Here is an 11,256-nt window from a genome sequence, read left to right on the forward strand (position 1 = left end):
ATTGGAGAGGCACGTCCTTTCGTCTATTAATCGCACGGTTTTGCGGTGCGGTCGCAAAACACAGACACTAAACTTATTACAGTGAACAGAGACGTCAATGAACGAACGCACAGATCATAACTTTGCGAAAATAAGGAAAGTAAACTTTTCACTCGAGGGAAGACTTGAACCAAGAACCTCTCGTTCCGCAGCTGCTCACGCTAACCACGGGACCACGGCGCTGCTGCGCTCACATTATCCTTGATGTTGCATATCTTGCGCATGGACTACTCAGTCTGTATATTTTGCTTATTTTTTTCATAGTTCCACACAACTTCTTCCTGTCTTCTCCATTGATGTGTGTTCAGTTTTTCAAGGCCTATCCACTGTGCCTACTTATAACTAAATCTGATGGGGGTGCGATGGGGAGGTTCCCTTGTAAGTGGACGTCAGGTTGCGGTACTAATGTGCAAATTCCAGACGACGTCGCCTGTGAACGGCAGTCAGCATGGGTGGATGAACCAGGCGCCGTACGCGGCAACAGTCGTTGAGGTGACACTGTCGGTAGCCTCTTGGTTCATCTGGGAGGTCAGCTGTTCAACAATTCCACTTCTGGTCGCCCGTACAAATGTTCACAGCCGTCGTTCACCCGTAACATCTACGGCCTATGATGCATCAGAGTTGCCTCGGCGCCGGTTCTCGATAAGGCCATTTTGCCATGCACGGTATACTTTAAGCACGGCGCATGCGAACAGTTTACAAACTGACCCGTTTCGGTATTGCTTCCACCCTGAGCCCGAAATCAAGTGATGATGCCCTTTTGGACTTGAGGCAAACCGATCCGTTGCCCATAACGACAACGACAGCACTGTTTTTCACGTCCTTCGCCCCCCCCCCCCCCCCACCCTGCCTGGACACGCTTTATACACCCTGCACTGTTAGTGTTGCCACCTGCTATCTGTGAGCTCTTACTGTACGTTGATGTCGAACATAGGCGGTGGTCACATTAATGTGACATCGTTCTTGTGCAACGCAGCTAGCTCTTTATTCGCACGAAGTAATGGCCGCTATCGACAGGGGATCTCAAGTTGATTCCGTATGTCTAGATTTCCAGAAAATTTTTGACACCGTTCCTCACAAGCGACTTCTAATCAAGCTGCGGGCCTAAGGGGTATCGTCTCAGTTGTGCGACTGGATTCGTGATTTCCTGTCAGGAAGGTCGCAGTTCGTAGTAATAGACGGCAAGTCGTCGAGTAAAACTGAAGTGATATCAGGTGTTCCCCAGGGAAGCGTCCTGGAACCTCTGCTGTTCCTGATCTGTATAAATGACCTGGGTGACAATCTGAGCAGTTCTCTTACGTTGTTCGCAGATGATGCTGTAATTTACCCTCTAATAAGGTCATCCGAAGACCAGTATCAGTTGCAGAGCGATTTAGAAAACATTGCTGTATGGTGTGGCAGGTGGCAGTTGACGCTAAATAACGAAAAGTGTGAGGTGATCCACATGAGTTCCAAAAGAAATCCGTTGGAATTCGATTACTCGATAAATAGTAAAATTCTCAGGGCTGTCAATTCAACTAAGTACCTGGGTGTAAAAATTACGAACAACTTCCGCTGGGAAGACCACATAGATAATATTGTGGGGAAGGCGAGCCAAAGGTTGCGTATCATTGGCAGGACTTTTAGAAGATGCAACAAGTCCACTAAAGAGACAGCTTACACTACACTCGTTCGTCCTCTGTTAGAATATTGCTGCGCGGTGTGGGATCCTTACCAGGCGGGATTGAAGGAGGACATCGAAAGGGTGCAAAAAAGGGCAGCTCGATTTGTATTATCACTTAATTGGGGAGAGAGTGTAGCAGATATGATACGCGAGTTGGGATGGAAGTCATTACAGCAAAGACGTTTTTCGTCGCGGCGAGATGTATTTACGAAATTTCAGTCACCAACTTTCTCTTCCGAATGCGAAAATATTTTGTTGAGCCCAATCTACATAGGTAGGAATGATCATCAAAATAAAATAAGAGAAATCAGACCTCGAACAGAAAGATTTAGGTGTTCGTTTATCCCGCGCGCTGTTCGGGAGTGGAATGGTAGGGAGATAGTACGATTTTGGTTCGATGAACGCTCTGCCAAGCACTTAAATGTCAATTGAAGAGTAATCATGTATATGTAGATGTAGATGTAGTATACTGACGAAGCGTTGGCACCTACTGCGTCGGCAGCATCGGGAATGGAATGGTAGGGAGATAGTATGATTGTGGTTCGATGAACGCTCTGCCAAGCAGTTAAATGTCAATTGAAGAGTAATCATGTAGATGTAGATGTAGTATACTGACGGAGCGTTGGCACCTACTGCGTCGGCAGCATCGCTTGTGGATGCTTGGCGCACTCCGTCACCTGCGCCAAGGTCCCGCACCCAGCGTACGCGCTGGCCGGCGGAGGGTCTCCAGAGGTTACCTCACCTGCCGCAGCCTCCTGGACAGCCGCCAGGAAGAGGCTGTTGATATTCCAGGCAGCCAGGTACCCGCCGGGCCCCGTCCGGCGATGGAATGCGGCCTTGCGACACGTCGCGGCACTTCTTACCTGCCGGACACTCTCGCATCTCTTTTAGCGTTTTTTGGGATGCTGAGGAATGATGTCACCGCGTTTGAAACTAACGAACCGACCACACCTCGCCTGACGTAATCGCGTGGCCCGACGGGTTTTTTCATTGACCCTTCTTCCTAGCAAGGCCGCGAGGGTTTACGAGGCTGCTGCTGGCGTCCCCCGCCCCCCTCCCCTCCACCCACGAAGAACAACGTTTCGGCCACCTCAGTTCTTATATGCTTTCTAGAAACTCGTAACCCAACCATTTGGATATGAGTCAGTCCTAATTGGTCGAAAATATTCAAGTTTTCAATGGAAGTGACAACTGACCCTTCTTGTTGTTGTGGTCTTCAGTCCTGAGACTGGTTTGATGCAGCTCTCCATGCTACTCTATCCTGTGCGAGCTTCTTCATCTCCAAGTACCTACTGCAACGTACATCCCTCTGAATCTGCTTAGTATATTCATCTCTTGGTCTCCCTCTACTATTTTTACCCTCCACGCTGCCCTCCAATAATAAACTAGTGGCCAGCCGCGGTGGTCTCGCGGTTCTAGGCGCGCAGTCCGGAACCGTGCTTTCGAGATGTGGTGCTACAGAAGACTGCTGAAGATTAGATGGGTAGATCACATAACTAATGAGGAGGTATTGAATAGAATTGGGGAGAAGAGGAGTTTGTGGCACAACTTGACTAGAAGAAGGGATCGGTTGGTAGGACATGTTCTGAGGCATCAAGGTATCACTAGTTTATGGTTCAAATGGCTCTGAGCACTATGGGACTTAACTGCTGTGGTCATCAGTCCCATAGAACTTAGAACTACTTAAACCTAACTAACCTAAGGACATCACACATATCCATGCCCGAGGCAGGATTCGAAACTGCGACCGTAGCAGTCACGCGGATCCAGACTGCAGCGCCTAGAACCGATCGGCACTCCGGCCCGGCTTGCTTTTGTTGCTGTTCATCTTATATCCTCCTTTCAAGACACTATCCATTCCGTTCAACTGCTCTTCCAAGTCCTTTGCTGTCTCTGACAGAATTACAATGTCATCGGCGAACCTCAAAGTTTTCATTTCTTCTCCATGGATTTTAATACCTACGAATTTTTCTTTTGTTTCCTTCACTGCTTTAACATAGACAAATTTAATGTATTGCGAATACATGGAAAGAAGGATAATTATATGATAGCGGAACAAACTGTAAAATATCTGGGAGTATGTGTACGGAACGATTTGAAGTGGAATGATCATATAAAATTAATTGTTGGTAAGGCGGGTGCCAGGTTGAGATTCATTGGGAGAGTCCTTATAAAATGTAGTCCATCAACAAAGGAGGTGGCTTACAAAACACTCGTTCGACCTATACTTGAGTATTGCTCATCATTGTGGGATCTGTACCAGGTCGGTTTGACAGAGGCGATAGAGAAGATCCAAATAAGAGCGGCGCGTTTCGTCACAGGGTTGTTTGGTAAGCGTGATAGCGTTACGGAAATGTTTAGTAAACTCCAGTGGCAGACTCTGCAAGAGAGGCGCTCTGCATCGCCATGTAGCTTGCTGTCCAGGTTTCGAGAGGGTGCCTTTCTGGATGAGGTATCGAATATACTGCTTCCCCCTACTTATACCTCCCGAGGAGATCACGAATGTAAAATTAGAAAGATTCGAGCGCGCACGGAGGCTTTCCGGCTGTCGTTCTTCCCGCGAACCATGCGCGACTGGAACAGGAAAGAGAGATAATGACAGTGGCACGTAAAGTGCCCTCCGCCACACACCGTTGGGTGGCTTGCGGAGTATAGATGTAGATGTAGATGTAGAAGTGCACAAATAACTATCGCCAGTCACATTTATTAACGATGGCACTCTACATTTCAGAGGACTTCATCTTTTGGTGAATTTATTTAGAAGTAACTTTTGAATATTTTCTGGCCAGTCTGTTGTACTGCCTGATAGGAGACTTTGCTTAGCTTATATTATCTAGACATGTTTGTCATATTTTAACACACTCACCTGATACCTTACAAGCCACAAGTTTTACCCTCTCCCCACTAGCAAGTACATCGCACATCACAGACCGTCATAACGAAGACCGGCTACCTAACGAAAAAAGTGAAGCATGCAGGGGTATGGGTAGCGGTTATCACTGAAACAGCCTGTTTTCGGTTAAATCATAATTTTTAACGCCAATTTAACGAGGCTATCAAAACCGCTCAAAATAAGCGGTTTCTGAAATAAGCGGTTTTCGGTTTTTTATTCCTAACACTTCCTGTACCAAATGAATAAATCGCACAAAGACTGAAAAATTTTGACTGCTTAAGTTTCCAGATACGAAAGTCGAAAAACACGGAGTGGTTGACTACAGCAAAAAAGTCGAAAAATATTCTCCTACTGATTCTAATTTTTTGAAACTCTGCTCAAAAAGCGTCTTGTTGTATTCGGACAGTACGAATAATCAGTGCAACAGGGTAATAACTGGGATTGAATAATTTTATTTTTCCCGTTAATTTGTCCATTTTCAAGGGTTACAAGTAAATAAAGTCATGTTATGTAGGTAGATAAATGCACCAGATCAGCTGCCTCCTATTTTTAACGTAAATTATGAATGAACTGTTAAGTCTTACGTTTTCTGCTTGAACGAGTATTATGTCACAAGTTGGTTGTGGCTCCACCTGTTTTTAATCTTTTAAGGTTCAAATGGTTCAAATGGCTTTGAGCACTATGCGACTTAACTTCTGAGGTCATCAGTCGCCTAGAACTTAGAACTACTTAAACCTAACCAAGCTAAGGACATCACACACATCCATGCCCGAGACAGGATTCGAACCTGCGACCGTAGGGGTCGCTCGGGTCCAGACTGTAGCGCCTAGAACCGCATGAATCTTTTAAGGCAAATGGAGCATTGTACTTCATTGATTTCACACTTCGTAAAATAGTTCCAGCCTAGGGATGGAGCCATTCTGTAATACAAGTAATGTCCGACGATGACAGTGAGAAACTACCATACGGAGAAGGTGAGGCACGTCTTGCACACTGTATGCACACGCTTACCATCCAATAGGACGCGCCACATCGTAACTGGTACGTTACATCTACATCTACATCTATACTCCGCGAGCCACCTTACGGTGTGTGGCGGAGGGTACTTATTGTACCACTATCTGATCCCCCCTTCCCTGTTCCATTCACGAATTGTGCGTGGGAAGAACGACTGCTTGTAAGTCTCCGTATTTGCTCTAATTTCTCGGATCTTTTCGTTGTGATCATTACGCGAGATATATGTGGGCGGTAGTAATATGTTGCCCATCTCTTCCCGGAATGTGCTCTCTCGTAATTTCGATAATAAACCTCTCCGTATTGCGTAACGCCTTTCTTGAAGTGTCCGCCACTGGAGCTTGTTCAGCATCTCCGTAACGCTCTCGCGCTGACTAAATGTCCCCATGACGAATCGCGCTGCTTTTCGCTGGATCATGTCTATCTCTTCTATTAATCCAACCTGGTAAGGGTCCCATACTGATGAGCAATACTCAAGAATCGGACGAACAAGCGTTTTGTAAGCTACTTCTTTCGTCGATGAGTCACATTTTCTTAGAATTCTTCCTATGAATCTCAACCTGGCGCCTGCTTTTCCCACTATTTGTTTTATGTGATCATTCCACTTCAGATCGCTCCGGATAGTAACTCCTAAGTATTTTACGGTCGTTACCGCTTCCAGTGATTTACCACCTATGGCATAATCGTACTGGAATGGATTTCTGCCCCTATGTATGCGCATTATATTACATTTATCTACGTTTAGGGAAAGCTGCCAGCTGTCGCACCATGCATTAATCCTCTGCAGGTCCTCCTGGAGTACGTACGAGTCTTCTGATGTTGCTACTTTCTTGTAGACAACCGTGTCATCTGCAAATAGCCTCACGGAGCTACCGATGTTGTCAACTAAGTCATTTATGTATATTGTAAACAATAAAGGTCCTATCACGCTTCCCTGCGGTACTCCCGAAATTACCTCTACATCTGCAGATTTTGAACCGTTAAGAATGACATGTTGTGTTCTTTCTTCTAGGAAATCCTGAATCCAATCACAAACCTGGTCCGATATTCCGTAAGCTCGTATTTTTTTCACTAAACGTAAGTGCGGAACCGTATCAAATGCCTTCCTGAAGTCCAGGAATACGGCATCAATCTGCTCGCCAGTGTCTACGGCACTGTGAATTTCTTGGGCAAATAGGGCGAGCTGAGTTTCACATGATCTCTGTTTGCGGAATCCATGTTACTGTCTCAGCAATGCTGTACCGACTCTTATGTCATGTGTTCGTTGCTCGTTGTTCTGTTATTAAAATAGCACTGATTGCTTTTCCCATTTTTTATAATAACGCAATACTTTAGAGCAATACAGATGTTACGAATAAAAATTACTCGTTTCTTAAAAAAAGGTTTATACAAAACGAAAAATGTCGCCTTTGCTGCTACTGCTAATTTACGTTTCTAACAAACAAAAACACTTGTTATAACTGAGACAAAACAAGTACTGAAAAATGCCGTTTATTCAGAACTAAAATGCCGGTATCGGCTTTAATGGGTCGACTTTTCCCTTCCCTTCTCGGAAGGTATATGATTTTATTTGAGTGATTACAAAATCGAGTCAAATTTACAAAGATATCTGAATGATGGGAAAACTGGCCGTTGACCAGTAATAACGAAAAGTGTGAGGTCATCCACATGAGTGCTAAACGGTACTCGTTAAACTTTGCTTACACGATAAATCAGTCTCCTCTAAAAGCCGTAAATTCAATTAAATACCTAGGCATTACAATTACGAACAACTTAAATTGGAAGGAACACATAGAAAATGTTGTGGGGAAAGCTAACCAAAGACTGCGTTTTATTGGCAGGACACTTAGAAAATGTAACAGACCTACTAAGGAGACTGCGTACACTACGCTTGTGCGTCCTCTTTTAGAATACTGCTGCACCGTGTGGGATCCTTACCAGATAGGACTGACGGAGTACATCGAAAAAATTCAAAGAAAGGCAGCACGTTTTGTATTATCGCGAGATATGGGACAGAGTGTTACAGAGATGATACAAGATTTGGGATGGACATCATTAAAAGAAAGGCGTTTTTCGTTTTCGTTGCGACGGAATCTTCTCACGGAATTACAGTCACCAACTTTCTCCTCCGAATGCGAAAATATTTTGTTGACACCGACCTACATAGGGAGGAACGATCACCACGGTAAAATAAGGGAAATCAGAGCTGTACGAGATTGGAATAATAGAGAAATGTGAAGGTGGTTCGATGAACCCTCTGCCAGGCACTTGAATGTGATTTGCAGAGTATCCACGCAGATGTAGATGTAGATCTTGGGAGTATGAGTGCATTTATCAGCATGATGTTGCACCTCTTCTAGCTTGGATGCATGCACCGATTCGTTTGGGAAATAGTCTTACAACCCTTGTACACTCCCCTGAGGCAAGCTGGCCTGCAGCTGTTGTAAATGGACGTTGATACCATGTGTTCTGGCACCGGGACGGGGTTGGGTCGGAGTGGGTCCGACATGTGTTCTGTCGGTGACAGTTCTGGGAATCTTGAGGGCCACAGGAGTACCTCTTCTTGCAGACAGTTCTTGAAGACGTTTGCCATGTGTCGATGAGTATCTCCCTCCACGATACTGTCGCATTACAGATAACGCACGAGGACGCAGGATGTCCGCGACGTAACGTGTTCCCTAGCCGCTACCAGCCGTGAATCATGCCCGATAGCTCTCCACACCATGACGCTACGAGCAACCCCGCTGTGCCTCTCGAAAACATTAGAAGAACAGGAACTCTCCCCAGGTTTCCGCCTTACTCACCGGCGATGGTCATTCGGGGCAGTGCAGTACCGTGATTCATCGATGAACGCAGTGTAATGACATTCATCAGCAGTCCACGCTTCCCGGTGACGTGACTATTCCGAATGCAAACGTCTGTGTTGTATTGTTAAAGGCAACCTACGCATGGGACGTTAGTTCCCTAGTACAGCTGCTGGTAGCCTCCATCCAGTGGTTCAGCATGACACATAATGTTCCAGAAAGTGCATTACTTGTTTTCGGATGTCAGATCCAGACGTGAAGGGATTACAATCTGCTTGGTGCACAATGTTGCTATCCTCCCTTGTGGTCGGACGTGGTCGACCGAAACTTTGACGATGTCTAAGCCTGCCCTCAGGCGTCCTCATGCAACCAAACAACAGGTCACTGCGACATCTGAAGGCTCCATAAATATACATGTTGCAGGATTCGACCAGCCGTCCATGTGGTGAACCATAATGAGGCCCGTTTCAAAGATTGTTACGTACTGATAACACTGTATCACAAGACTACGCCGCATCTCCATGTCGCTGACAGTGACCATTCGACAACTGATGCAATTGAGAACAACATCAGACACTAACAATGCAATCTAATTGCCGCTCTACCTGTCACCGAGAACTGCGGTTCCAAACATCCACTATGTGATCAAAAGTATCCGGACAACCCAAAAAACATATGTTTTTCATATTACGTGCATTTTACTGCCACCTACTGCCAGGTACTCCATATCGGCGACCTCAGTACTTATTAGACATCATGAGAGAGCTCCGCGCAACTCACGGTCTTCGAACGTAGTCAGGTGATTGGGTGTCACTTGTGTCATACGTTTTCCAATATTTTCCTAAATTTCTCCGGGAAAATGCAGGGATGGTTCCTCTGAAAGGAACGACAGATCTCCTTTCCCACCCTTGAAACATTTCGAGCTTGTGATCCATCTCTAGCGACATCCATATCGACGAAACGTTGAACCCTAATCTGCCTTCCCATTTTTTTTCGGGTGTCAGTGTGATTGCTTACACATAAACTCCATCAGTCCATATGTAAATGATTGGCGTTGCATTTTTCTGTTACAGGTAGAACGGCCATCGGATTGCATTAATGTCGTTCGTTTTTGGTTTTGTTACTAGGCCTTCTAGGATATATAAGGGACGTGAACAGCGTCAGGTGTTCACTGTGTAAGACATAGATACCGTGTACACGTATGAAACAGCGTTATCAGCACCTGAGAGAGTCTGTAAGTGACCAGTCGGTCGAATAGGGTAATATACACTATGTGATCAAAACTATCCGAACACCCTCAAAAACATACATTTTTCATATCAGGTGCATTGTCCTGCCACCTACTGCCAGGTACTCCATATCGGCGACCTCAGTAGTCATTATACATCGTGAGAGAGGAGAATGGGGCGCTCCGCGGAACTCACGGACTTCGAACGTGGTCAGATGATTGGGTGTCACTTGTGCCATAAGTCTTTACGCCAGATTTGCGCACTCCTAAACATTCCTAGGTCCACTGTTTCCGAGGTGATAGTCAAGTGGAAACGTGAAGGGATACGTACAGCACAAAAGCGGACAGGCCGACCTCGTTCGTTAACTGACAGAGACTGCAGACAAATGAAGAGGGTCGTAATATGTAACAGAGCAGACATCTATACAGACCATCACACAGGAACTACAAACTGCATCAGGCTCCACTGGCAGTACTATGAGAGTTAGGCACAAAGTGGGAAAACTTGGATTTCATGGTCGAACGGCTGCTCACAAGTCACACATCACGCCAGTAAATGCCAAACGACGCCTCGCTTGGCGTAAGGGGCGTAATATTGGACGATTGGACAGTGGAATAACGTTGTGAGGAGTGACAAATCACGGTACGCAATGTGGCGATCCGCTGGCAGGGTGTGGGTATGCCGAATGCCCGGTGAACGTCGTCTGCCAGCGTGTGTAATGCCACAGTAAAATTCGGAGGCGGTGGTGTTATGCTGTGGTCGTGTTTTTCATGGAGGGGGCTTCCACCCCTTGTTGTTTTGTGTGGCACTATCACAGCACAGGCCTACATTGATGGTTTAAGAACCGTCTTGCTTCCCACTGTTGAAGAGGAATTCGGTGATGGCGATTGCATCTTTCAACACGATCGAGCACCTGTTCTTAATGCACGGCCTGTGGTGGAGTGGCTACACGAGAATAACATTCATGTAAAGAACTGGCCTGCACGAGGTCCTGACCTGAATCCTTTAGACCACCTTTGGGATGTTTTGAAACGCCGACTTCGTGCCAGGCCCTACCGACCGACATCGATACTCAGTGCATCACTCCGTGAAGAATGATCTGCCATTGCCCAAGAAACCTTCGAGCACCTGACTGAACGTATGCATGCGATGGTGGAAGCTGTCATCAAGGCTAAGAGTGGGCCAACACCATATTGAATTCCAGCACTACCGATGGAGGGCGCCAAGGATTTGTAAGTCATTTTCAGCCAGGTGTCCGGATACTTTTGATGACATATTGTATCTGCTGATGGTGTGTGAGCACAAAATTAAGTTTACATCCGACCGTCTCTTTCTGGGTATTTCACTTTTCGTGTCAGACAGTATGTGGCTGCACCATTGCCTAACAGTCAAAAAAATGGTTCAAATGGCTCTGAGCACTATGGGACTCAACATCTTAGGTCATAAGTCCCCTAGAACTTAGAACTACTTAAACCTAACTAGCCTAAGGACATCACACACACCCATACCCGAGGCAGGATTCGAACCTGCGACCGTAGCAGTCCCGCGGTTCCGGCCTGCAGCGCCAGAACCGCTAGACCACCGCGGCCGGCCCCTAACAGTCACATATTCAAT

The sequence above is a fragment of the Schistocerca piceifrons genome, chromosome 6 (genome assembly GCF_021461385.2).
Source record: "Schistocerca piceifrons isolate TAMUIC-IGC-003096 chromosome 6, iqSchPice1.1, whole genome shotgun sequence".
NCBI lineage: Eukaryota > Metazoa > Arthropoda > Insecta > Orthoptera > Acrididae > Schistocerca > Schistocerca piceifrons.